The 24,505-nt window shown below is 41.3% G+C and overlaps 2 long non-coding RNA genes across 2 annotated transcripts in view; one reads left to right on the top strand and one right to left on the bottom strand.

Annotated features, from left to right (window-relative positions):
- LOC102405491 overlaps positions 1-24,505 on the bottom strand; it is a 75,619-nt gene that overhangs the window by 25,381 nt on the left and 25,733 nt on the right. The window contains exons 3-5 of the long non-coding RNA XR_006640963.1: positions 19,734-19,865; positions 13,671-13,746; positions 7,853-8,007 (exon numbers count right to left, since the gene is read on the bottom strand). This is a non-coding gene — a long non-coding RNA (uncharacterized LOC102405491). The remainder of the gene's footprint in view (positions 1-7,852; positions 8,008-13,670; positions 13,747-19,733; positions 19,866-24,505) is intronic.
- On the top strand, positions 21,648-22,197 carry LOC123333297. Its single transcript, XR_006550593.2, has 2 exons — positions 21,648-21,780; positions 22,008-22,197. It is a non-coding gene; the product is annotated as an uncharacterized LOC123333297 (long non-coding RNA).

The following is a 24,505-nucleotide window of genomic DNA, read 5'->3' as shown; positions in this document are numbered from 1 at the left end:
TTATTCATTTCTTCCTTTGGATTTGGGTTATTAATACCATCTGATATCCTTTCCTGTCAGCCTGAAGAACTCCTTTTAGCATTTCTTGAGGGCACTTTCCTCAAAATTGTTTATCTGGGTATGTTTTAATTTCTCTTTCATTTTTGAAGGAAGGTTTGTGGGATATAAAATTCTTGGTTGAAAAAAAATTCTTGGTAGATAGTTTTGTCTTTCACACTTTGAATATTCCATTCCACTGCCTCCCAGCCTTCATTGTTTCAGATGAGAAATTAATAATTACACTGATGTTCCATTGTGCATGATGGTGGTTTTCTTTTGATGTCTTAAAGATTTTTTGTTGTGTGTTTTTTAGCAGTTTGCATGCTGTGTTTAGGTGTGGATCTCTGTAGTTATCCTAGTTGGGTTGGTTGAGCTACATGCATGTGTAGATTAATGTTTTCAATCAAATTTGCCAAGTTTTCAGACATTATTTTTTCAAGTATTTTTTTCTAACCTTTTCTTTCCTCTTCCATTACACGTATGTTGGTCTGTTGCCCCAGAAGTCTCTGAGGCTCCGCTCACTTTTGTTCCATTCTCATTCTTCCTGTTCTTCAGTAGATAATTTGTTGCTCTCTCTTCAAATTCACTGCTTCTTTTTCTCTGCTATCTTGAATCTGCTTTTCAGCCCTTCTAGTGAATTTTTCAAGTATTTTTTCTACATTTTTAATCATTTAAAATTTTTTAAATAATGTGTTTTCTTATTGAGTATCTTCATTTATTAATATTACTGTCCTACTTTCTTTTGATTCTTTAAACACAATTTCTTTTAGTTCTTTGAACATAACTGCTTTGACGTCTTTGCCTGCTAAATCCAACTTCTTGGGACACTGAGAGAGAGTTTCTACTGATTTTTGCTTTTCCTCAGAACGGGTCATACTTTCCTATCTCCACATATTTTATTTGAAAGCTAGATTTTTAAAAACTGTATTGTAGCAACTCTGGATTCCAATTTTTCTCCCTCCAGGCTATCTTCTGCATTTGTGTGTTTAGCAAGTTGCTTTAGTTAAATCAATTAAATCTGTCCCCTTTGAAGGGTATGGCTATTGATATCTCTGCTCAGTTTATTTTCTCTTCTTTTTACTTTTTAAGTCTGGCTTCCTAGGGGTCATTCCTGTGTCTAAATAGCCTAGTGGTTAGCTAGTGTTCAGACAGAAATTGGTTCTGTCCTCTGGTAATGGGTGTGTGGGCAGGGGAGCACATTTAAAGTTCAGGCTGTTTTCAATCCTATTTGAGTTTTTACTTTTACTTGCCATTGGGCCCTTTCATAGCTCCTCCATGCACAAATCCTCGCGGTCAGCCAGGAGTATGCAGCTATCTTAGGCCCTCTGTTCTCAGCTGCAAATATACACACTTCAGCCAGGAATACTCTTTCCCCAACCACAACTAGAACCTTGCGTTAGTAGAACCATTGGTCCTCTCCTACTCCCTATTAAGTGAGCCCTCTGACTCTGGCAGCAAAGCTGCCAGTCCTCACAGTATCCCCACCTCTGGCAAAATCTCCATGGTGACAAGGCTGGCGGCAGGGCTGGAAAACGGGAGCATCCTCAAGCAAGCGTGTCACAGATTCCCACTGTTATTACTACATTTCAGCAATTGTTCAAACACAAACGCTACTCACATTATTCTGTGCCTTTGGTCGATTTTCAGGGTGCTAAAATGGTTGTCCTCATCCATTTTTTCCAGCTTTGTAGTTGCTTTTTGGGAGAGTTGATTTGCCCACCTCCTCCCTCTACCACACCTAGAAGTCCCACCCTCCTCAATAAATATTTGAATAATGAGTGACTAAACCCTGTGTTGGAGAAGGAAATGGCAACCCACTCCAGTGTTCTTGCCTGGAGAATCCCAGGGACAGGGGAGCCTGGTGGGCCGCCATCTGTGGGGTCACACAGAGTCGGACACGACTGAAATGACTTAGCAGCAGCAGCACACCCTGTGTTATCTGTCCTCTACTCTACCACACTACTGAGACTCTCCCATCAAAAATTATCAGTTGCCTCCCAGGCAGTCAAACAGGCTTTGAGTAAAACAGACATCAGCTGAATTCTAAGTCTGCCACTTAGCAATTATGTACTCGGGAAGTATATTTATCTTGCCCAAGTCTTGTTTTTTTTCTTCTGTTAAATGGCTAAAACAACGCCTATGGATACATAATAATGCACTTTAGGTACAGAGTTCTCGGGTAGGAAGGATAGGACTAGACAGAGATGGGATGGAATGAATCTACCTGGGAAACTAACCCAGGTTTCCATATTATTATTTTGCCTGTTTCTTAAAAGATCTCTCATCAGGGGTCGCTGCAAGTTTTGTGAATGTTTCTGTTGCTGGATTTACGGTTAAATGAAGCACGTAGCTGAAGGATGAACTTTCTGAGTTTTCACACTGTCCCAGATTTCTCTTTGCAGAACTTTAAACCTTAGGCCCTGGTTGGTTCATTGTGTTAAATCCATTATGAGAATGTTATTTAAAGCTGTACTATAATTGCAACCTCCACTAATTATTCAATACTGTAGCAGCAAAGTATTATTTGTAAGAATTTGATTCTTTTCATATTTATATCCACTATATCTGCCATTCTAATCTGTAAAATGATGCAATAAAATGAATATCATTAAAAAAATAATACCTATGGTGTTACTGTGAATAGGGAGGGGTAGGAGTAAGCATCTGGATGAATGTTTCAGGATTCTTTTCCAACAGTGTTTTTGTTTTTCAGGAAGTCTAAGCTTCCATTCAGATGGAGCCTGGGACTCTTTTGGATCTCTTTTATCACCTTCACACTTCAACAGAGACATAACTGGTGAGAATACAAGGATAATACCATGAAAATCCTTTGAGAGTGCATCTATTATACACAACTATTAAGGTATCATTATGCCTTATGATGATGTTCTTTGGGAACTTTTAAAAATGCCTCTCTCTCTGGGAACTTCTGATCACAGTAGAATTTCTAAATATGGAGAAGCTACTGAAATTACTCCCCTAACTTCCTTTTTCCCTGGACATTTTAACTATTATGTTGATATCTTCTGAAAGACCAACACAATAGATAAACCCTTCTTAATCACAAACTCTCAGCTTTTAGGTATTTCTTCTAAGAACAGAAGAGCACGATTCCCGCCCCAATCAGAAATAAAACATAAATTTTGTGGTTCAAGATGGAGAAAAAGGAAAGACTAAATAGAATGCTTGGGATTTGAAATGAAAATAGCATGGCAAGGCTTCCCAAGTGGCTCAGTTGGCAAAGAATCTGCCTGCAATGCAGAAGACCCAGGTTCTATCCCTGGCTTGGGAAGATCCCCTGGAGAAGGAAATGGTAACCCACTCCAGTATTCTTGCCTGGAGAATTCCATGAAAAGAGGAGCATGGCTGGTTACAGTCCATGGAATCGCAAAGAGTCGGACATGACTGTGCAACTAACTGTCACTTTTTTTCACTTTCTAAGAACAGAAGAGCATGGTCCCCCCAGTCAGAAATAAAACATCAATTTGGTGGTTAAAGACAGAGAAAAAGGAACGACTAAACAGAATGCTTGGAATTTGAAATGAAAATAGCAAGGCAAGACTATCACCATCTTAGGGCTTTACTGAAAATTCAGCTCTTTCTGTAGGAAATACTTGTTTAAAAACAATAAAAAAAACATTTACTCTTTCCACATTCTTTTATCTTTTAAAAATTATGTATTTATTATTTTTGGCCGAGTTGTGTCTTTGTTGCTGTGAGGGCTTTTCTCTAGTTGGGGAGAGCAGGGGCTACTCTAGCTCAGGTCTCCTGCTGTGGTGGCTTCTCTAGCTGCAGTGCATGGGCTCTGGGTGCGTGGGCTCAGTAGTTGCGACACACAGGCTTAGCTGCTCTGAGGCATGTGGAATCTTCCCAAGTCAGGGATCGAATCCGTGTCTCCTGCATTAGCAGGCGGACTCTTTACCACTGAGCCACCAGAGAAGCCCCTCCACATGGTTTTAAAGTGATGCCTTTTTGTCCTCCCTTTGCTTAGCCAAGCACTCACTATTGTTACTTGCTTTTGCACCCGTCAGCCAGGCTGCCAGCTCTGAAGGAGGCAGTACCTCCATGTGTCTCCCTGGATGCCGGGCACTGCTCCTCGTTCTCAGATGCAGGCAACGATGGTGCTCATTTTCACTCCCTTACTTGGGAACCTTCAGTGACTCTGCACTGTCCCTAAAAGTAGTTCACAGGCTTTTTTAAATTGCATGTGCCTACCGGTAGACTAATGTTTGCACATCCTCTGATACACACACATAATTTATTTTTAAATTATTTATACACTATTACACTTCTACTTTATACAAATCATAAACATCTACCAATATAGAGAGTTTAAGAGGATGACATTTAACAAGTAGAATTTGTAATATTTCCTTTCTGTACCTTTTATATACTCCACTCTGGAGACCACTGTTCTATAGGATAAAATCCAGGTTTTTTTAAAAACCATAGTCTTCAGGGACTTCCCCGGTGGTCCAGTGGTTAACAGCCTACATTCCCAATGCAGGGGGCCCAGCTTCCATCTATTCCTGGTAAAGGAATTAAGAGCCCACCCTCATGCTGCAATTAAAGATCAGGCATGCTTCAAGGAAGATCCCACGTGCTGCAACTAAGACCCAGCACCCAGCCAAATAAATAATGAAAACAACAACAATGAAAACAGAAACACAGCCTTCAAGCTGGGATCTAGGTACCCTTAGGGTACATACCATAGATGGTATAAGAGGCTCCATTTCCAGATTCTGAGCTACCAAATGTGTCCTCTCCTGGAAGTGATCTGTCGGGGCACGGTTGACATGGAGCTGACTTCTCTTTTCCAGTCTCCTCTTTCCAACTGTTCTGACCCTTCACAAGAGAAAGGTACTCCTCAGCCACCTTGAACTCTGATTTGTTACCAAAGGAAGGGATGATTTGCGAATGTACTATGCCCAAGGCAGAGTCTCTTGAGATCCCGGTAAGAAATGCCAAAAAGGGCAGAGCCTTATTTCATCCCCTGAACAGATTCCCAGCAACCCTCTGTGCCCTGGACAGTGACTGTCTTAGAATTAGAAGTCACAAGTGAGGTGCTGGAAGACCTTAAAGTAATATAATGTTCTTAATTTAAAAACAGAGCTAGGAAATCACCAAAAATTACCAAAGAATTTTTTTAAATGGAGGCTAACTTTTCCTAATAGAAAATAAGCCTACTTAACTGCCTAGTTTGATCATGTAGACCAGTTTTGCCAACATAGTGGTATTTTTCATACGGGAAATGGGCTAGCTCTGTGACTCCTCCTTGCTGATGAAAATACACGTACAGTACTTATCTGATAGACAATACACCAGAAATGTCATCATTCGCAACTATTTCAACTTCTGATGACCACTGCCTTAAACAAACATTCACAATATTCGTAACCACCTCAGACTCTTTCCCACCTAATCTCCTCTTAGCCTTTGCCTTTAATTTAAAAATGGAGCTAGGGGCTTCAGGCTTTGGCCAAACCACACTCAGGCTTTGGCCATTCTTCCAAGTCTACACCTGTGTGTGTTCACGTTAGTCCCTCCATCAGAAATACCCTTCCTTGTCATCTCTGTATGCTGAATTCCTATCTAATTATCTGCTTGATCTGAAGCACTAATTAGGCATTGAGGATGCAAAATAAACATAATAATAGCCTTAACCCTGTCTTCACAGGATTTAAGAGTCTGTTATGGGAGACAGATAAGCAATGACAGTATGCTATGACAGAACGATGACGTGGAACCACAAGGGGAGGGGAGCTCAGCAGGGGCACCCTCCCTTCACCCAGGGAAGTCAAGGAAATCTTGGAGGAAGTAGCCAGAAAGACAAGACCCACTGATGAGCAGGCATTAGCCTGACATTTTGCAGGGAGGGAGGAGAAGACTGACTGGTGCTGAGAGAACAACAGTGAGTTGAACTGACGTTGTTAAGGCAAGTCCTCTGTGAAGTCGGGATTTTCATCACAAGAGACACACTTACCTAAGCCTAAGGTCCAGACAGAAACTTCTACTAAGCTCAATCTGTTTCATGTCTTTGAACGAAGGATCACATTTCTCTCAAAAGCCCAATTTAGAACAGGCTGAAAGTCAAGGGAGAGGTCATCTCTAGAAAAAAATTTCCCTTGTGTTTCTTTTTTTTTTTTTTTTTTGCCAAACACAAAATATTTGAATCCCAAGCTCAACTGCTGGGGGAATGGGTAGACTTTTTATATTGGCTTCACCAGAAATAGTGCCCAAGGAATACTCTTGAGACATCTGTGAGGAAGGCCAGGGCAGGCTGTATATGTGGCTCTGTTCTGAGGGTGCAGGCACCCTCTAAACAAACAAGTTAATGAAAGAAGAAACACCATAGAAGAGAGAAATTCAGTTTCTAGGGACTGCTTTGTGTCATGCAAAAGGAAGGGACCATGAGGGCTTAAACTGCCTGGGCCTCAGTGCTCCACCTCCACTGCCCTCCTGCACTGTTCCAAGCCAGAGACCGTGAAAGCACCTTCACCAAGAGATGCTCAATTCCATGGCATGTCACCACTCACTCTACTGATGTGTTATAAGTTGTTTATTTCTATGAAAGACTCTCCTCAACAAATGCCGTAGTAGAAGCGAGGTCTAACAGATGCGGCATCAGCCATTAAATAATTCCTCTACTGGTGACAATTTGACACCCAATAACTCTTTGCTCATTCAAAATAGAAAATATACTGAATCTTCTCTGATACAGTCCTTTCTTACACCATCACAGTGGACTGTCATTTTATTTCTCTTCCTGATTTCCTAGTTTATTTTCTTCCAGCATCCACTTGGAGGGTTAACATTGTCTCTGACACTATTCACTATGGCAGTACAATCAGGTAGGTCTCCTACACGAGGGCTTAGATATACAAGCACCAAAGGATGTCTCTATAAAACACTGACTGCATACGAAAGTGACATGACATGGACCCCAAGAACTACATCACCAGTTAGGTTCCAACAGGTTTATATTGTTGGTAAAGCTACTTCATCTTTTTCAGGAAACCCATTATGAGCTCATCCCAGAAAACAAAAACTCATTTTTGTTAGAATGTTATTATCAAGCTCTGGAGGGTGAGGACTATGTTTGATAACATTTTCCTATTATAAATGTTTCCTATCAGTGACACCATATTTTTCCAGATGGGTGAGCCAACTGTATTTCTGCTCTAAATCTTGCTTTCACCCAGTTCCCCAGGAGTTTTCTGATTGTGGCCTTTAGCAAAGTTACCCAGCAACGGTAAATTGAGGTTTGTTTTGGAGTCTGTATATAAATGTGTTTGCAAATAGGTTTAGATCCTGGTGTGGAAAAAGCCTACAGTCTCCTAAATAGAAAAATCATCAAGTAAATCAGAACTGACTCAAGAGTTTGGAAAATGGTAGTGCGTCTTAGTGACCTTGTATCAAACCATGGCCAAGGCCACATTCCAACACATCCCCACTCCCAGATTAATTTAATTTCTGTCACCCTTTTCATCTTTTAAAATTCCTTCCATTCAGCAAAATCAGTTCCATTCAACAGAACAAATACATTGTGACTTCTGCACCTTATACCTCCTCATGTGCACTGATGGGAAATACGGTTTTAGTTTTCAGCGTTGCACCGGAGAATATGGCAGGGCTGGGGGCTGGGTAATGAAATGAATTAAGCCTCCTCTTCTCGGGAAGTCCCAGGTTTTCCTAACACCCATATACCATATGCCAGTTCATTTAGGCCGGAGGGTTCCTCAAAACTGAGGCCATTTTCTTGCAGGGTCAACTTGGTCTCTTTTTAGACAAGCGGACTGCATTTGAATGTTACCTTGGTGTCAGAGCCTTCTCTGGGCAAAGGGCCGGACGTTCACCTGCAACGCGTCTCCTCCTTCCCCGGCAAGCTCCTTGCAGCGTCGCGGCGCTTCCAGCAGATGGCGCCGCAGCTGAATTTTCGCGACCCGCTCTCTAAACCAGGAGAAGCGTCTGGAATAAACAGGAAGGGGAATTTGTTTTTTAAAGCATTGTTTCAACATATATTGCCTTCTTTGTTGAGTCAGCAGCTTTTTTTATTTGACTTAAATTGAAATGCATTTGAGATGTTTAAAAAAAAAAAATCAGCGATGACGCAATCCCAAATATGAGTTTGGGGCGGGGGGTTGTTTTGTTAAGAATTTCCACTCTCACAAATGATTCAGGAAGGAAGTTCTCAAGTAGCATAAACTGTCACAAGGGCACAGTGGTTCAGAAACGCTAGCAGTGTGTGCTAGGTAAAGAAAGGCAGCCTCAAACAGACCAACAAGGAGTGGCAGGAGAGAGCCTCGCTGGGCCGCAGCGGAAGTGACCTTAGAGGCGGGCGGGGCGGTGGCCGTGAAAAACAGCGCCGCCTGCTGGTCGAAAGAGAAAAAGCTCGGATCTTGCCAGAGGCTGCGGCATGGCTCCCTGGACAGTTACTCCCCACAGACATTTACAGTCAAGATGCTGCACGTTATGCCCCTTCCCCAACAAAACTGAAAGTAATGGGCACAACCAGATAAGTCTTCTGTAGAGAAGAGAAATCTTAGAGGCCCGTTGTGGTTTCGGAATACAGTGTTTCAAAGACCTTCACTGTTGTTAATACTTCCTAAAGCTAAAAATGGTGGATTTTATTATTATGATATAATTGTTAAAGCAATCCATAAAGGAGAGTGAAAAATAGAACCCTATAAGGGCTCTCTTTCATTTATCCCACCCTGCTTTATTTACAAAATAATAATAAAAAAAAAGGTGATCAGAAGCAAATTGGAAAAAACCGGGCAGAAGGTTGAATTTCAAGGTGATGGTGCTTATCATTTCTCATTATGGCCCCTCATTTTTATTCCAGGGTTGTTGCAGTTTCATTTCTAGAGTCCCTCCTCCTCTCCCCACTTCCTTTTTCTCTTCACTCATTTGACAGGAGCCTCCGCAGTCATCGGCCTAGAATACGTCATCGTCATCCACTGGGAGAGAAGTGTGGTACCACCTTTCTCCCCCTATGGCTGAAGCCCGCGGAAAGAAGATGACGGTTGCGTTTCTGCTCCTGACCCAGCGCGATTGTTGGGAACTGTTAACCTGCAAGATGATGCCAAAGCGCAGCCTCCTTCTTTTTATGCTGTATAGAGTTTTAGGTTGCCCTTCATTAAGCTGATGCTTTCCCCTACAGAGCCCTGTCCTTCACGTTGCCCAAATGGTGTGCTAATAACCTTCTCCTCCCTTCTACTTGCAGAGATTCAGTGCATTAAGCCTAAGAGTTGTACATCCCCCTTTGTCTTCTTTTAAGGGAGTGAAGACCCATAGGTGGACAATTTTATTTAGATTAGTCATGCTGTTTATCAGGTCGATGTTCTCTTGGCATGAAAATTTCCATCTCCCATCAAGGCATAGCTGCAGGCATTTATTATAGGCTCTGGTTCAAAGCAGGCCCTCTCTTTTGAGCAGTAGCACCAGAAATTAGGAACCTGACTGGAAGAGAAGCTTCGTGAGGGTCCAGAAGGAAAGCTGGGCCCCCAAGTCCTGTTTATGACTACTGTAGCCTTCACAGTCTGGATCCAACCAAATGAACACTGAGAGCACAGTGTCTGGAGGACAAAGAAGAGTAATGGGTATACAGTAACTTGACTGAGTCAGGGACAGGATCCAAGACATGCCTGACATTTGTTAATCTGCAGAAAAACAGGAGTAAAGGAGGAGCTGTCTCCCTCAGTGTTACTGTTACAAAAGTGTCCTTCGGGTCGAGGACACAGGAACAGGGCAGCTGATAACATTAATACTGTGCGGGCGAGCACACACCTCCCCATCCCCAGGACTGCTGAACCATGTGTTAGTAAACTAATCAGCAGGGACACAGCTCTGAGCCTCTCCTGCCACAGTCCTCAGAGGGAGTCGGCTCAGACAAAGCAAAGTGGCTTTTCCGAAGGGGAGGGGTGCCTGCTTTCTCTTTGTTCTTCCTTGGAAAATAGGCTCTCTCTTAAGTCTGATAACCAGCTGCTTTCATCTCTCAGAGGAAGTTAATTCCCAATAAAAATTTGGACAGCATATTTTTCAGAGCCCTGAACTCTGACTGTGAAATGCAGGGGCAAACTCATTACAATTCTAACACGCTGTAAGTTTTATTCTGGGTTTCTAGGCAAAAATTTCAGAAAGGTGCCCCTCCTTATCAAATAAAAATATAATAAAAAGGTCATCTTCTGAAAGGGGTAATAGAGACAGTGCTTTGAATCCTTCTTAACCTAATAATAGATGTCATGCACTCTATTCTTAAGAATCTCTTCCTTACAGAGGTATGATTTAATGAGCATATTCCTTTGTCTGCTAAGAAATACAGGCTCTCTGAGAAGTCACACTTTTTTATACTACAAGTGATTTTTTTTTTCTCATAAGAATGATTTAATATAGCTCCTTTAAAGATAAAAACGTTCAGTATTGTCTGCCCCTGACTTATGCGTGGAATTAAGAGAAAGGATGTTTGTTCTTGTACCAGGAATAGGCCTGCCACACCCCAGGCACTCGGAGCATCTGCTCCCTGGACTGATTCTTAAACCAAAGCTACACATGGCTTCTGTGCTTGACAGCTGAGGTGGCCTTTTCTATCCAGTCGGAATTTCTGTCTGGGCGTGCTTGAATGGGTTTGCCCACACAACAGAAAATGGGCTCTGTTGGTCAGAGGAAGCTTAATGGGCTGAGGACTAGGCTAATATTTTGGAAATGCTGTAGGTTCATTTCCTCCCAAAATAAAGTATCTTCGGTCCCTTCAAGTGGCATCCTCAGGCTCTTTAAGACAGTTCCAACTTTTGGGGATTTTATGTGCTCACTAAATATCAGGTATTTTGTCCAGAGTAACAGAATATCTGCACATTTGTATTCAATCCTGGGGCCCTGTGGAGAGCAGCTCTCTACCAGCTCCTGGGGAACCTTGCTCTTTCCAGCAGGTTAAAGAGAAAGTGAGAACGACCTCCAGCCAGGGAACCAGCCCAGTGTAAGTACGTGATCTGATGGCCCAAGTTCTACAGCTAAGCTTCTAAAATGATTCTGAAGCTAGACAAGAAATGAATGAGCAGGTGTTAAAGGATTATATATACCTTTGTAATTAACAGAAAAATTGGATAAAATAGCACTGGGCATGTATAGTCGTAATACTACCCTGTGTTTAGGTTATTACCTGTTACCCAGAGAGTATATTACAGAACGCCTTTCATGTGACCGGTTCAAAGTTCTTTGCAGTGTTAACCTCATACATTAAGGCATTTCGATTTAACAACTAATAAGCACTTTGTGGGCAAGAGCCATGTCTTGCTTGCACTGCCTTTATGTTTTGCACAGTGTGTCCAGCAGGTATTAGACAGTAGGTGCTCAGGGAATTCTATCTTTAAAAAAAAAAAAAAAATATAAAAAATATATATATATATATATATAGGCTGTGCTTTAATCCTGAGATTAGGCCTGCCTTTTTTGTCACATCTGAAGAAAATGGATAGTGGTACTTTGTGGACAGAAAATGAAAGTGGGGATATTGCAGCTTCTCTGATAATGACCATAGCAGCTGACTTTGCTAGACCAGAAACTGTATAAATACGTCACACAAATTATCTCATTTAAACCTCACCACAACCCTACAGGCTCAGTTTATTATTATTACTATCGTTATTTTACATATGACAAGGCATTATTCAAGTCACACAACTAATAGAGAGTCACATCAGGGACTTGAATCTAGAGAGATCCAGCTCCAAGGTGCATGCTCTGAAGTACATTCCTGCTCCAGAATATCTAATAATGACACTTCTAGTTCCATTTACTACCGTCTTTGAGGGGCTGCCTCACAACATAATATCTGGAGTGGGAGGGAGAAAGGGAAGAAAGTAAGCAGACACAGTTCATAACGTACACATTTCAGTTTGCGTGGTTTTGATGTTCTTTCCTGTATGTTATCTCATTTAATCCCCATAGCACTGTCAAGTATGTTACTACTGTCTCTTATATATCTCTGGATATATCTCAGGAATATATCTCTGGAGAACGGGCTAATTTTTTAAAAAGTAAATGCTAAACTGAGAGGCAACAAATCTGATAACACTGTCTTTGCCCTAAGCATCTCACCTCCGCTGAGAGTGTTGGTACGAGTTCTTCTTATGTTTCTTTCCTCTCTTACTAACACTCCAGTGAGCCATAAAGCTTATGCTTGTTTCTACTTGTCCCACACATGCAGATACAATTAAGTGTTGACTCACTATGGAATAAGCCATTTCAAAAGCTGAGGCAAGGTAGAGAGGAAAAAGTAAAAGGAAAATGCTATGTGATGTAACAAAAAGAATGAATTAGATTTAAATGTGGCTAAGAAAAGATCTCCACAAGGCATAGTAAATTAAAAAAAGAAAGAAAGGCGAGCAAGCTGCAGAATTAAAAGTACAACAATGGTACCATTTATGTTTTAGATACGAAACAGTGTAATACGAATATACACACATCTATGCAAACACACACAGAAAACAATTGGTTACACCTCAAATCGATAATAGGTTTATCCGGAGAGAGGACTGGGTCCAGGCTGAGGTGCACAGTATTGGCAGACTTCTTTGTTATCTTTTTATTAAATAATTTATTCAAATAATGTGTATATAAGAGAAAAAAAAAAAAGGACAGAAAAGAAACAAGTGATACTGTTGGAAAATGAAAGGTTAGCAACAAAAAGTAAATGATACAAATACACAAACTAAAATCCACTGCCTCATTCGTGTCCATAAGAGACCAATAGATTAGAAGAGAGTCCTCGTGCTGGCATTATCATGATCAATTGTATGGTTTTTTAAATGTAATGTTTCCTGACTCTACCAGAACTACAGGGCTGTGAAGTACACTAGGCTTGGAGCCAGATGACTGTGTCCAAGGCCTGACTCTGCATTTCTCTGTAACCTTGGGCTAATTTCTCAGGGCCCTAGTCTCCTTATCTATCAAGATAATAGTAACATACTTCAGAGGGTGCTTTGAGGAGTAAATGAAATAATGCTCAGGAAAGAACAGCAAAATCATGCAGACTGACATTTATAAATGTGTTTGTGTTTTTCTTCCCATTCTCTCTCCTCCACTTCAGACAATGATTATTTTATGTACCTTTAGATGTCTGAATGCCCCACAATGAGGCAGAGTTAAATTAACAAACCATTAATCTTCAGATAACATTTGCTAATAATAGGCCTCCATTACTTGAAGCTATAGTTATGCACATGTGTAGTTTTTAAGCTTAAATAACCTGTTTTCATGTATTTATTTTAAGGAATATATCTGTTTGATTCCATCTATAAAATATATTCTTTTCTTATAAAACCTACTTTTGATACAAAAACTACAATATCCAAACAGAGAGGCCATTTAAAGTATAAGCCAAAAATGCATTATACTTTTTTTTTTGCATCTTAAAATGTGCTTATTTGTGGTCCTACTAAAATTTCAGGCTGTTCTGAAATTTGAGTAGCCAATTATAAACCTTATAATAAAAAGGATTGCAAAAATAATAAGAGAAATACTATCACCAGTATAATTAAGCACAAAAGAGAAACATGAACACATTAATAAATATCAGTTGCCTACCACAGCAGCACGCCGCATGATCTAACTATTTTCAATTACAGCCTCACCTTTGAAACAGAGCCAGGTTCTCATCTGCTTTTGCTGGATGTGCCTATGTTCAAAGGCGCGGGGACCTGAAGATTTCTAGTGAAGTAAGTAAGAATCCAGTTTAAGTTGTTTTGCAGTTTGAGTTCAGAAGGGATTCATATTTAAAGGAACCAGTTCCAAGCAGACAAAGCACGCCTCCCTCCCAAGCTCCTCCACACCATTAAACTGGGCTGTCATTTTAGAGGTGGGCGCTCATTGTTCACTTTCTTCTACTCTAATTAGACTTGACAGATTGCTCTTTCTAGCTAGACTGGCTATTGCCAAGAACAGAGAGGAAGAGATGAGGCCAACCTTGTCTTTATGCCCTTGGAATCAGCTCCCCACCCCCATTCCCAGTCCACAGACACAGAAAGGCATCCCCAGCCGCTCAAATCTGGGGCTAGATTAGAGCCGCTCCTCTAGCCTCCTTCTTACTTGGCCCCTGGCAGTCTCAGCACCACTGACTTTTCTTACTTTCAATACTGTGAGAGTCAAACCCTCATAGGCTGTGTGAGTGGAATAAGTGTACACTAACATTTAATTTGTATCTTTCATATTAATACTCTTTTTTTTTTCTCCTGCAGGCCTGGGGGGGAAACAGACCAGCTTACTAAAGGGAAAGACACTGCAGTTCTACCCAGGAGCAGCAAATACTCATTGCTTCATAAGACAGAGCTCTAGAAGGATTCAGGCCCTGGCACTGCGTCCATGGTTCTGAAGCAAATCCCTCGCCCCTGCCTTCAGTTTCCATTTCTGTAAAATGCCATCGATAATTCTTGAACCTTTATCATATCATGTTACACTGGTATTATATAAGAATTAGATAATAAAATTTTAGGACTGGAAAGAATCTAAGAGATCATCTAGTCTAGTATCTTTCTTTGGAAGACTGAAAAACACAGGCTGAAAGGAGGAGGCGACAGGCGTAGTGTTATGAAATTAGTTCACAGGCTTCAAACACATGGTGCTGAACAATGGCTTGCTAATCAGCTTTGTCACTAACATGCCTTTTCCTGGTTTAGCCTATGCTTGATAAGAAGCTTTATTGGCCGGAAAGCAACTTTCTTTCTCCAAGGAAGAAATTCCCCTCACCCAAGAGCTATGTTTTCAGAAATGCTTCCCTTTACTAAGAACCAACCCAATGCCAGTGGTCTTGTAATAGAACCTGAGTCACCCGATGCCACATGCCTCTCACAGTGGCCCAGGATGACACTCAATAGGCTGAGGTCTGGGGCCCTGCTCTCAAATAAGAGTGGGCCTGTCTTTGACCTAAGCCTGGCTGTGTCTACAGCCTCAAGAACTGTGAGCAGTAGAGACTGTCAGGAATTTCTTCTTGGAACAAATCTAGTGTTTCTAGGTTGGAATGTAAATCCCTTCATTTATCATTCATTCACTTACAACCTTTTAATAAAAGCCCATGTTTTGCTAATCCCCTGAAAGCTGATAAGACTACTACAATGAGTAGGACCCAGCCTCAAGGAGCTTTAGAAAGAACCAGAAGTGTAAATTGCTTAGGTGCAGTGGAGCACGGTGGGAACCAGGATGGAAGGAGGAGATGGTCAACTTCCCTTGGTGGGGGTTTAAGGAATCAGAAAAATGTCATATAAGAGGTAATACTTGAGCTGAGCTTTGGGACATGAAGGTTATTTTCCAGGTGGAGTGAGGCAAGTGCATAGCATTCAGATAGACAGTGAGTCCGGTGCTTGGTGGTGGTGATGGGGGAGGAAGCGGGGTTTTTTCGGTCTGCTTAGTATGAGGAAGTATCGCACTAAGCTGGAAATTTAGGTAGAGATCAGTGAAAACATTATATGACCAATGAAGAAGCTTAGATGTTATTGTGGCAGCTCATGGGGACCTTTGAAGAGTTTCAAAGAGGGGAGTGCTGCTAAGTTGCTTCAGTCATGTCTGACTCTGTGCGACCCCATAGACGGCAGCCCACCAGGCTCTGCTGTCCCTAGGATTCTCCAGGCAAGAACACTGGAGTGGGTTGCCATTTTCTTCTCCAATGCATGAAAGTGAAAAGTGAAAGTGAAGTCACTGAGTCGTGTCCGACTCTTTGCGACCCCATGGACTGCAGCCTACCAGGCTCCTCCACCCATGGGATTTTCCAGGCAAGGGTACTGGAGTGGGGTGCCATTGCCTTCTTCAAATAGGGGAGTAACATGATCCAAACTGCAGTTTTGAAAGATGGCTCTGATGGCAGCGTAGAAGATAGAACGGGAAGAGGTAGGAAGAAGCAAGACTCAAGACAGAAAGACAATGCAAAAATTTAGTTAAGACAAGACAGCTAATTCAATCTCTTTAAAGAGCCAGGAGGGGGACTTCCCTGTGGTCCAATGGTTAAGACTCCATACTTCCACTGTAGGGGACCCAGGTTCAATTCCTGGTACAGAGACTAAGATCCTGCAAACCACAAGGTATGGTCATGGTAAAATAAATTAATTAAATTTTAATTTAATATTAATTTAAAAATTAATTTTAAAAAGATTTCAATGGGAAGGATCAAGGAAGGGGAACTGTTTTACTTTCCAAGAGGCTTCAACTACATGCAGTGTGTGGACCTTGTCTGGATCTTGATTCAAACAGGCCAGCTGCAAACAGAACATCTGGAAGAAAAACACAGTATTAGATAATATTACAGAGAAGGCAATGGCACCCCACTCCAGTACTCTTGCCTGGAAAATCCCATGGACGGAGGAGCCTGGTAGGCTGCAGTCCATGGGGTCGATAGGAGTTAGACACGACTCAACGACTTCACTTTCACTTTTCACTTTTATGCACTGGAGAAGGAAATGGCAACCCACTCCAGTGTTCTTGCCTGGAGAATCCCAGGGACGGGGAGCCTGGTGGGCTGCCGTCTATGGGGTCGCACAGAGTCGGACACGACTGAAGCGACTTAGCAGCAGCAGCAGCAGATAATATTAAGGCGTTCTTGTTAACTTGGTTAAGTGTGAAAATGCTACTATGGTAGTATAATACAACAGCATACTGAAATGTTTATGAGTGACATGTCATGATGTCTGGATTTGCCTCAAAACATGGTAGAAATAATAGATGAAGTAGCTATGGCAGAAAGTTAATAATTATTCAGCTCAGATGATGGATATGTAGGGTTTTATTACACTCCATGTATATCTGAAAATCTTCAAAATAAAAAGCTAACATTTTGGTAAAGGATCATGAGATGCTAAGGCTTCCCAGGTGGCCCAGTGATAAAGAACCCACCTGCCAATGCAGATGTGGGTTTGATCTCTAGGTTGGGAAGATCCCCTGGAGAAGGAAATGGCAACCCACTCCAGTATTCTTGCCTGGAAAATCCCACGGACAGAGGAGGTTGGCAGGCTACCTACCATCCATGGGGGTCACAAAAGAGTGGGACACAATTTGGCAAATAAACAATGAGATGCTAAATTATAGCATAGCATTATAAAGAAATTATAATGAGAATGGAGAGGAGAGAGCTATGAGAAATACTAAACAGGCAGAATGAACAGTACTCAGTGACTGATTATAAGTGGTTAGTGAAACTGAAGAACTGCAGTGACTTTCAGTTTTTTGCTTGGGTGGGTGGTGAGATAGCAAAGAGTTTACTCTTTCAGGGATGCAGAATTGGACTTTCAGTGAAACATCAACTTAGTGCTGTGTAGTAGACAATTGGACACCCAGATTTTTAAAGCTCAGGAGAGCACCTGGGGCTGGTGGTGTGGATTTGTGAGCTGTCAGCTCACCAGCAGTTGGGTGATGATTCAAAGCACTGAAGGAGCATGGCAGGTGAGAAGGGAAGATGGTGGAGGAAGAAGCCCAAGGCATATTTACATTTAAGAAGTGGGGATAGGGAGACTTGCAAAAGAGATTAAGAAGAATGGCCAGAGGCGTATGAGGACAAACAGGGAAAAATAATTTCTGGAGAATCTGTGAAGAAACAATGGGTCAATAGAACCAAATGTCCCAAATTAAAACATGAAACCCATTGGATTTAGCATCTAAATAATAATTGCCAAAGAACATTCACTAGAGTATAATTTGAAGAGGGGAGAATAAGTGAAGCCTGGAAGATGAGGAGGAGGGTTGGATGGTCCTCATGGCAAGAGGGAGGTGGCTAGAAATGGTTTTTAAATGGATTAGTTCTAGTCCAATGGGATGATCAATTACCTCTGCTCAAGGGGGTCAGTAGAAGTGAATTCTTGAGAGAAGAAAACAAAACAAAAAACAAATTTTAGTTAAGGCAAGGAAGAGAAGGGTATATTCTGTAGAGATTAAGAATGTAGGGTTGGTCCAATAAAGCAAAGATTTTAGATGGCATTAGGAAGAGCGTTTACAAGAAGATCAGCAGTGTCTGAGAGTCACGGGGGCAGAAGGGGACTCTTGACTTCTGGTTGGCATACTTTAGCAACCTCTTCAACAGTCATCCATATATAATTCTTTCTGCTCTCTGCCATTGTGGAGGTATTGAATCTGGAAAATGTTTATAAAGTATAGCTTTGGTCAGGTCAAACCCTTGCCCTAAAATTTTCATTAGCTCCTAATACCTACTGAATTAGGTTTAATACAGATATTGAAAGCCCTTCCATAATCTGATTCCAACCTGTTTTTATTAGCCTGATCTTTTGGTGTTTGTTTGCTTGTTTTTGTTATGTTTTATTTTTCTTCTCATGCACCTTCCTTCTAGGATGCTAGGTTATTTGATATTCTCTGATTATATCAATTATATGAAATATTATAGGAAAAGGGCTGAGAAGTGTCTAGCATATAGTAGCATTCCACAGATGTTAGTTTTGGGATACTGAACTATTTATAATTCCCCTCTAACCATTTCATTCTGTTTTCTTTACCTTAAAGTCTCTTTCCACCTTCTTCAAGTCATATAGCAAGATTCAGCTCATGTGTCATTTATTCTAGGAAGACTTTCCAGGGTTCTCAGGCTGTGAGTGCCCTTGTCTAGGCTTCTGCAGCAAGCCCACATCTCCTGACACTCAGCCTATTAGACCTGTTTATATGCCTGTTTCCTCATTAGAATATAAATTTCCTGATGGCCAAGGCTGAATTTTTTTTTAACATATTATAGCATCAGTACTCAGTACAGTACAAGGCATTATATATGCTTTTTAAAAACTGATGTACTTAACAAAGGGCTTCCCTTGTAACTCAGTCAGTAAAGAATCTGTCTGAAATGCAGGAGACCAGATTCGATGCCTGGGTTGGGAAGATCCCTGGAGAAGGAAATGGCAACCCACTTCAGTATTCTTGCTTGGAGAATCCCATGGACAGAGGAACCTGGCAGAGGAACCATAGAGCCGCAAGAGTTGGACACAACTGAGCGACTAAACTACCACCATATTGAACAAAACTTCACTTCCTCTCTTCTTTAAGTACATTTATGTGATGTGTGATATGGTTTCTTCTATGATATCTTCGCTCTCCTGAATGGAAGTGGACATTATTTTTGTCACCACAGTGTCCCTTCCTGTTCTTTTGGCAACAGGCTTGATTTTCTTCCTGAATTCTCTGCTCTCGAGGTTTGTGATCTGGATGAGGCTTCCCCAACACCCTGTCCCAGGGTGGAGGAAAAGACACAGGCCTAAATCAGCAAGTTATTGTCTGTTTCCGGTGGCCTAACTGGTTTAGGGGAGCCATGTGCTCTGAGCCTTTCCAATCATAGTAAATCTCAGGACTTTCTTCAGTTACTAGAAGAGGAATTCTTTTCTTTCTCTCCCTCTTTCTTCCACACATGGTCAGTAGGGCACAGGGCTAGTCATTTTCATACCACAAGAGATAAATCTGTTTGAAAATAAAGGCACTAGTTGGAGAGAAGACAACCAAGAGAAAGAGAGAAACAAAATCTTGGTGATGGAAACAGAAAGGAATTCAGCGATGTTTGGAAAGAAAACTATTGCTTGTCAGTTTGTGTTGGGTTTTCTGTCATTTGCAACAAAACCACCTTCACTAATATTTATGGGTAACAAGTACACTACTTGACACATGAGACTATTCAACAAATGTGTGTTTCGTAGATAAATAAGTTGTGAGGAGCCTCAGTTACTTACTGCGATTTGATCATCCTTCTGGAGATGGATAACCGTGATGTATTCACATCCACGTGAATACACTTAACACCACTGAACTGTGCACAGAAAGATGGTTAAAATAGTTAACTTTATGCTGTATGTTTTACTCCACTGAAAAAAAAAAAGAATAAGAGAAAGGAAAAGATCATCATTGGTCTGGAAATAAAGGTTTACAGCCCCTTTATCACATGAAAACATAGGGAGAGGAAAGCTTGCTGCATTGTACCAGTAATACAGGTAATCATTCTCTGCTTTTAGACATGCATCCTAGGGAAATAACTAGGTAAGTATACAAAGCATGTCTATCTGAACATTATTTGCAATATCAATAGGGACTAGCTAATAAAATTCTATTCAGAGAATAGAATATTATATAGTCATTAAAATAAGGTAGACTTATGTGTCACTTCTTATGAATATATATGTCAGAGTGCTATTGGAATTATACTAATGTCAAATAGTTTCACAAAAATAATGTAAGACTTTTATGAGATTTAAGGACTTCCCTGATAGCTCAGTTGGTAAAGAATCCGCCTGCAATGCAGGAGACCCTGGTTCAATTCCTGGGTCAGAAGATCCGCTGGAGAAAGGATAAGCTACCCGTTCCAGTATTCTTGGGCTTCCCTTGTGGCTCAGCTGGTAAAGAATCCACCTGCAATGAAGGAGACCTGGATTCGATCCCTGGGTTGGGAAGATTCCCTGGAGAAAGGAAAGGCTACCCACTCCAGTATTCTGACCTGGAGAATTCTATGGACTGAGCAACTTTCACTGTTATGAAATTTATGAATTAGAACTAAATGGTTGGAAGGAAGAACCTCATTCAGTGGATGGCAGGAGGTAAAAAAGCTCACTCAAAAAAGAACTTACCAAAAAAAAAAAAAAAAAAGAACTTACCATATTTCACTGAACTTCAGATACCACTGTTTGTGAGGTACTTCCTGATTTCAGAGATATTAAAATATGAAAAACTATACAGCAGAAAATTGTGCATAAAGATAAGTGGGATGAAGGGAAATAAAGGACATGAAAATCATTAGATAAAGTAAACTCAAAAGCCAAAATGTTATAAGATTTATGGAATAAAATTATTTCATACGTAGTAAAAGGAAGCTTTGAGGAGGAGAAGGCATGGCAACCCACTCCAGTACTCTTGCGTGGAGAATTCTATGGACAGAGGAGCCTTGCGGGTTAAGTCCATGGGGTCACAAAGAGCCAGCCATGACTGAAGTGACTTAGCACACACGCACGTAAGATGGCCACAAAACCATGCACTGAAGACTGATTTTGTAACTAAACTAAATTAGGAAGCAAGCAACTCTCCCTGGCTGTTTTGAACACTGCATATTAGGTAATAGTGAGTGTTAATTCATTTACATTTGTGAGGTTTCTTTCTCTACTTTTTCTTAAGTGGAGGCCAGGCTTATAATTTTAGCTTCGCCTTCTCCCACTTTAGGAAGGAGTTTGGCAGCTGAAGAGAGATAAAGAGGAATGGGAGTGACGAACTGCTAATACTCAAAGAGAAGGTCAAATGTCTACATTTTTCTTGTAAACAGAAAGTACGGAACTCAAGACTTCCCTAAAAGTGTTCAGTATCTCTTCCCATCTTGTTTAAAGTAGCCTCACAAGTTAGGAATTTGACCAGCTGTCTAGGGGGAAATGGGCTTTTAAAACATCAAGTATTCTCTCTCCATCTGCCTCTCTCTCCCTCTGTCTCTCTCTCACACACACACATTCACAGATTTCAGTGCTTAGCAACACCCCATATGTATGCTATTTACTCACATAGCTTGTTCCTTGTTTTCAGTTATTTCTGTCCTCGGTAGAGAGGGAAGTATTTGGGAAGGCAAATTGCTCTTGGTTATTACTATGACTCACAATGAGTCAAGTCAGGCCCCCAGGACCACTGCCACCAGCAACTGCTGTATCCAGAGCATCATCACAAGGACCTCACATTGGATGTAATTACTGACCACAGACAGAGGGACTTCACAAAAGGCACAGCTATGGGTCTAGGCAAAATGCACTGGTAAATAAAGTTACCTCATAGGATGTCATATCTGAAGGAAACCTAAAGAACACGTAAGCCCTGAAATTCCTAACGCCTGTCAAGCAACAAACTCACCTTAGAAGCTTTTGAAATATCTTGGGGTGAGATCCCAGGATTGCTTATTTTTCAAAAAGCTTCACATGCAATTCTACTGTATGTTAAAGGTTAAGAATGGCTGTTCTAATTCCATTCCTCTTATCTTACAGATAGTGACCTGGGGCCCAGAGAGGTGCTGCCTTGCTCAGGATCACACACCTCATTAAGAGCAGAAAAAAGACAAGAACTCAAACCTCCTGATTCCTGGCCTGGAGTCTTTATCCTTACACTACTGTCCTGCCCCACTGACTGTTTTCTGAATATTTACTATTATTACTTCCTAATACAATTGAAAATGTATAACCATTGGTTATTTAATGACAAATCATGAAGTTGCAAAATCTAGCATTTATAAAAGAAGTCAGTCACAAAAGATCACATATTCTATGAATCCTTTTATATGAAATGTCCAAAGTAAACAACCCCACACTGATAGGAGTAAACTAGTAAATTACCAGGAGCTGGCAGAAAGGGTAGAAATGGGCTTCTTTTTTTTTTGTTTTTTAGAAATGGGCTTCTTTGGGGAGGTGGTGAAAAATGTTCTAAAATTAATTGTGGCAATGTTTGTGTAACTCTGAATATATTACCACTGAACTGTACACTTTCAAGATATGAATTGTATGGTATATGAATTATATCCCAATAAGATTGTTTTAAAAAAATCTAGCACTAACTTCTCACTGGATTCTGAAAGATAATTTAAATTGTTTACTTAATTTATTTTTCAACATATCTCTAAAATAATACATAGTTTCCAAATGGATCTTATCCTTTAATTTAGTTTATCCCTACTTAGGTATATTTCCCAGCACCCCATACCCTCAAAGAGATTAATCTTCCCAGAGCTTAGTCTGGCATTTAGGATCCTTGTTCTTCTTGCCACCAAACATGGTGCCTTTGCCAAGATTGTTCCCTCCACTGAGAAGGCCAAATTGTGTGTTCAAGGCCTGGCTCATACATCATCTTTTCAAGGGCAACTTTGTATCCCCCACACTGGAGGCTGTCTGTCTTCCAGGGTGTAAGAGGTGACTTTTAAAAAGAAATATATGTATTTACTTATTTTTGGCTGTACTGGGTCTTTGTGCTATGTGCAGACATTCTCTCTAGTTTCGGGGAGCAGGGGCTACTCTCTAGTTTCGGTGCATGGGCTTCTCATTGCAGTGGCTTCTCCTGTTGTGGAGCATGTGCTCTGAGTCACACAGGCTTTAGCAGTTGTGGCATGTGGGCTTAGTTGCCTCACGGACCAGAGAACAAACCTGTGTCCCCTGCGTTGGCAGGTGGACTCTTAACCATTGGACCACCATGGAAGTCCTAAGAAGTGACATCATGATCTAATGTTTAGATACCACATAACAAGGTCATCAGTTTTCCAGCCTGAAATCTTTGGGCCCTCACCAACCACTAGTGATCCCTGTCACTAAGTTAACACCACCTTTAATTTTTCTTATTGCATCGCTTGAGGTCTAGCACTAAATTCTGTGTCTGTTACTTTGTTTTTTGCTTTCTTCTGCCCATTATGCTATCCCTTTCTCCCCCTCCATCTTATTCCCACCTTCTCAATCCCATCCCCATTCCTAACTCCTTCCTTCAGTTCAGTTCAGCTCAGTTGCTCAGTCGTGCCCGACTCTTTGTGACCAGCATGCCAGGCCTCCCTGTCCATCGCCAACTCCCCGAGTTCACTCAAACTCATGTGCATCAAGTCGGTGATGCCATCCAGCCATCTCATCCTCTGTCGTCCCCTTCTCCTCCTGCCTCCAATCACTCCCAGCATCAGGGTCTTTTCCAATGAGTCAACTCTTCGCATGAAGTGGCCAAAGTATTGGAGTTTCAGCTTCAGCATCAGTCCTTCCAATGAACACCCAGGACTGATCTCCTTTAGGATGGACTGGTTGGATCTCCTTGCAGTCCAAGGGACTCTCAGGAGTCTTCTCCAACACCACAGTTCAAAAGCATCAATTCTTCGGCGCTCAGCTTTCTTCACAGTCCAACTCTCACATCCATACATGACCACAAGAAAAACCATAGCCTTGACTAGACGGACCTGTGTTGGCAAAGCAATGTCTCTGCTTTTGAATATGCTATCCAGGTTGGTCATAACTTTCCTTCCAAGGAGTAAGCGTCTTTTAATTTCATGGCTGCAGTCACCATCTGCAGTGATTTTGGAGCCCCAAAAAACAAAGTCTGACACTGGTTTCCACTGTTTCCCCATCTATTTCCCATGAAGTGATGGGACCAGATGCCATGATCTTAGTTTTCTGAATGTTGAGCTTTAAGCCAACTTTTCACTCTCCTCTTTCACATTCATCAAGAGGCTTTTTAGTTCCTCTTCACTTTCTGCCATAAGGGTGGTGTCATCTGCATATTTGAGGTTATTGATATTTCTCCCAGCAATCTTGATTCCAGCTTGTGCTTCTTCCAGCCCAGCGTTTCTCATGATGTACTCTGCATATAAGTTAAATAAGCAGGGTGACAATATACAGCCTTGACGTACTCCTTTTCCTATTTGGAACCAGTCTGTTGTTCGTTGTCCAGTTCTAACTGTTGCTTCCTGACCTGCATATAGGTTTCTCAAGAGGCAGGTCAGGTGGTCTGGTATTCCCATCTCTTT

This window comes from Bubalus bubalis, chromosome 4, assembly GCF_019923935.1.
Source record: "Bubalus bubalis isolate 160015118507 breed Murrah chromosome 4, NDDB_SH_1, whole genome shotgun sequence".
NCBI lineage: Eukaryota > Metazoa > Chordata > Mammalia > Artiodactyla > Bovidae > Bubalus > Bubalus bubalis.
Note: the sequence above shows the minus strand (reverse complement) of the source record. Positions and strands in the feature narration are given on the sequence as shown.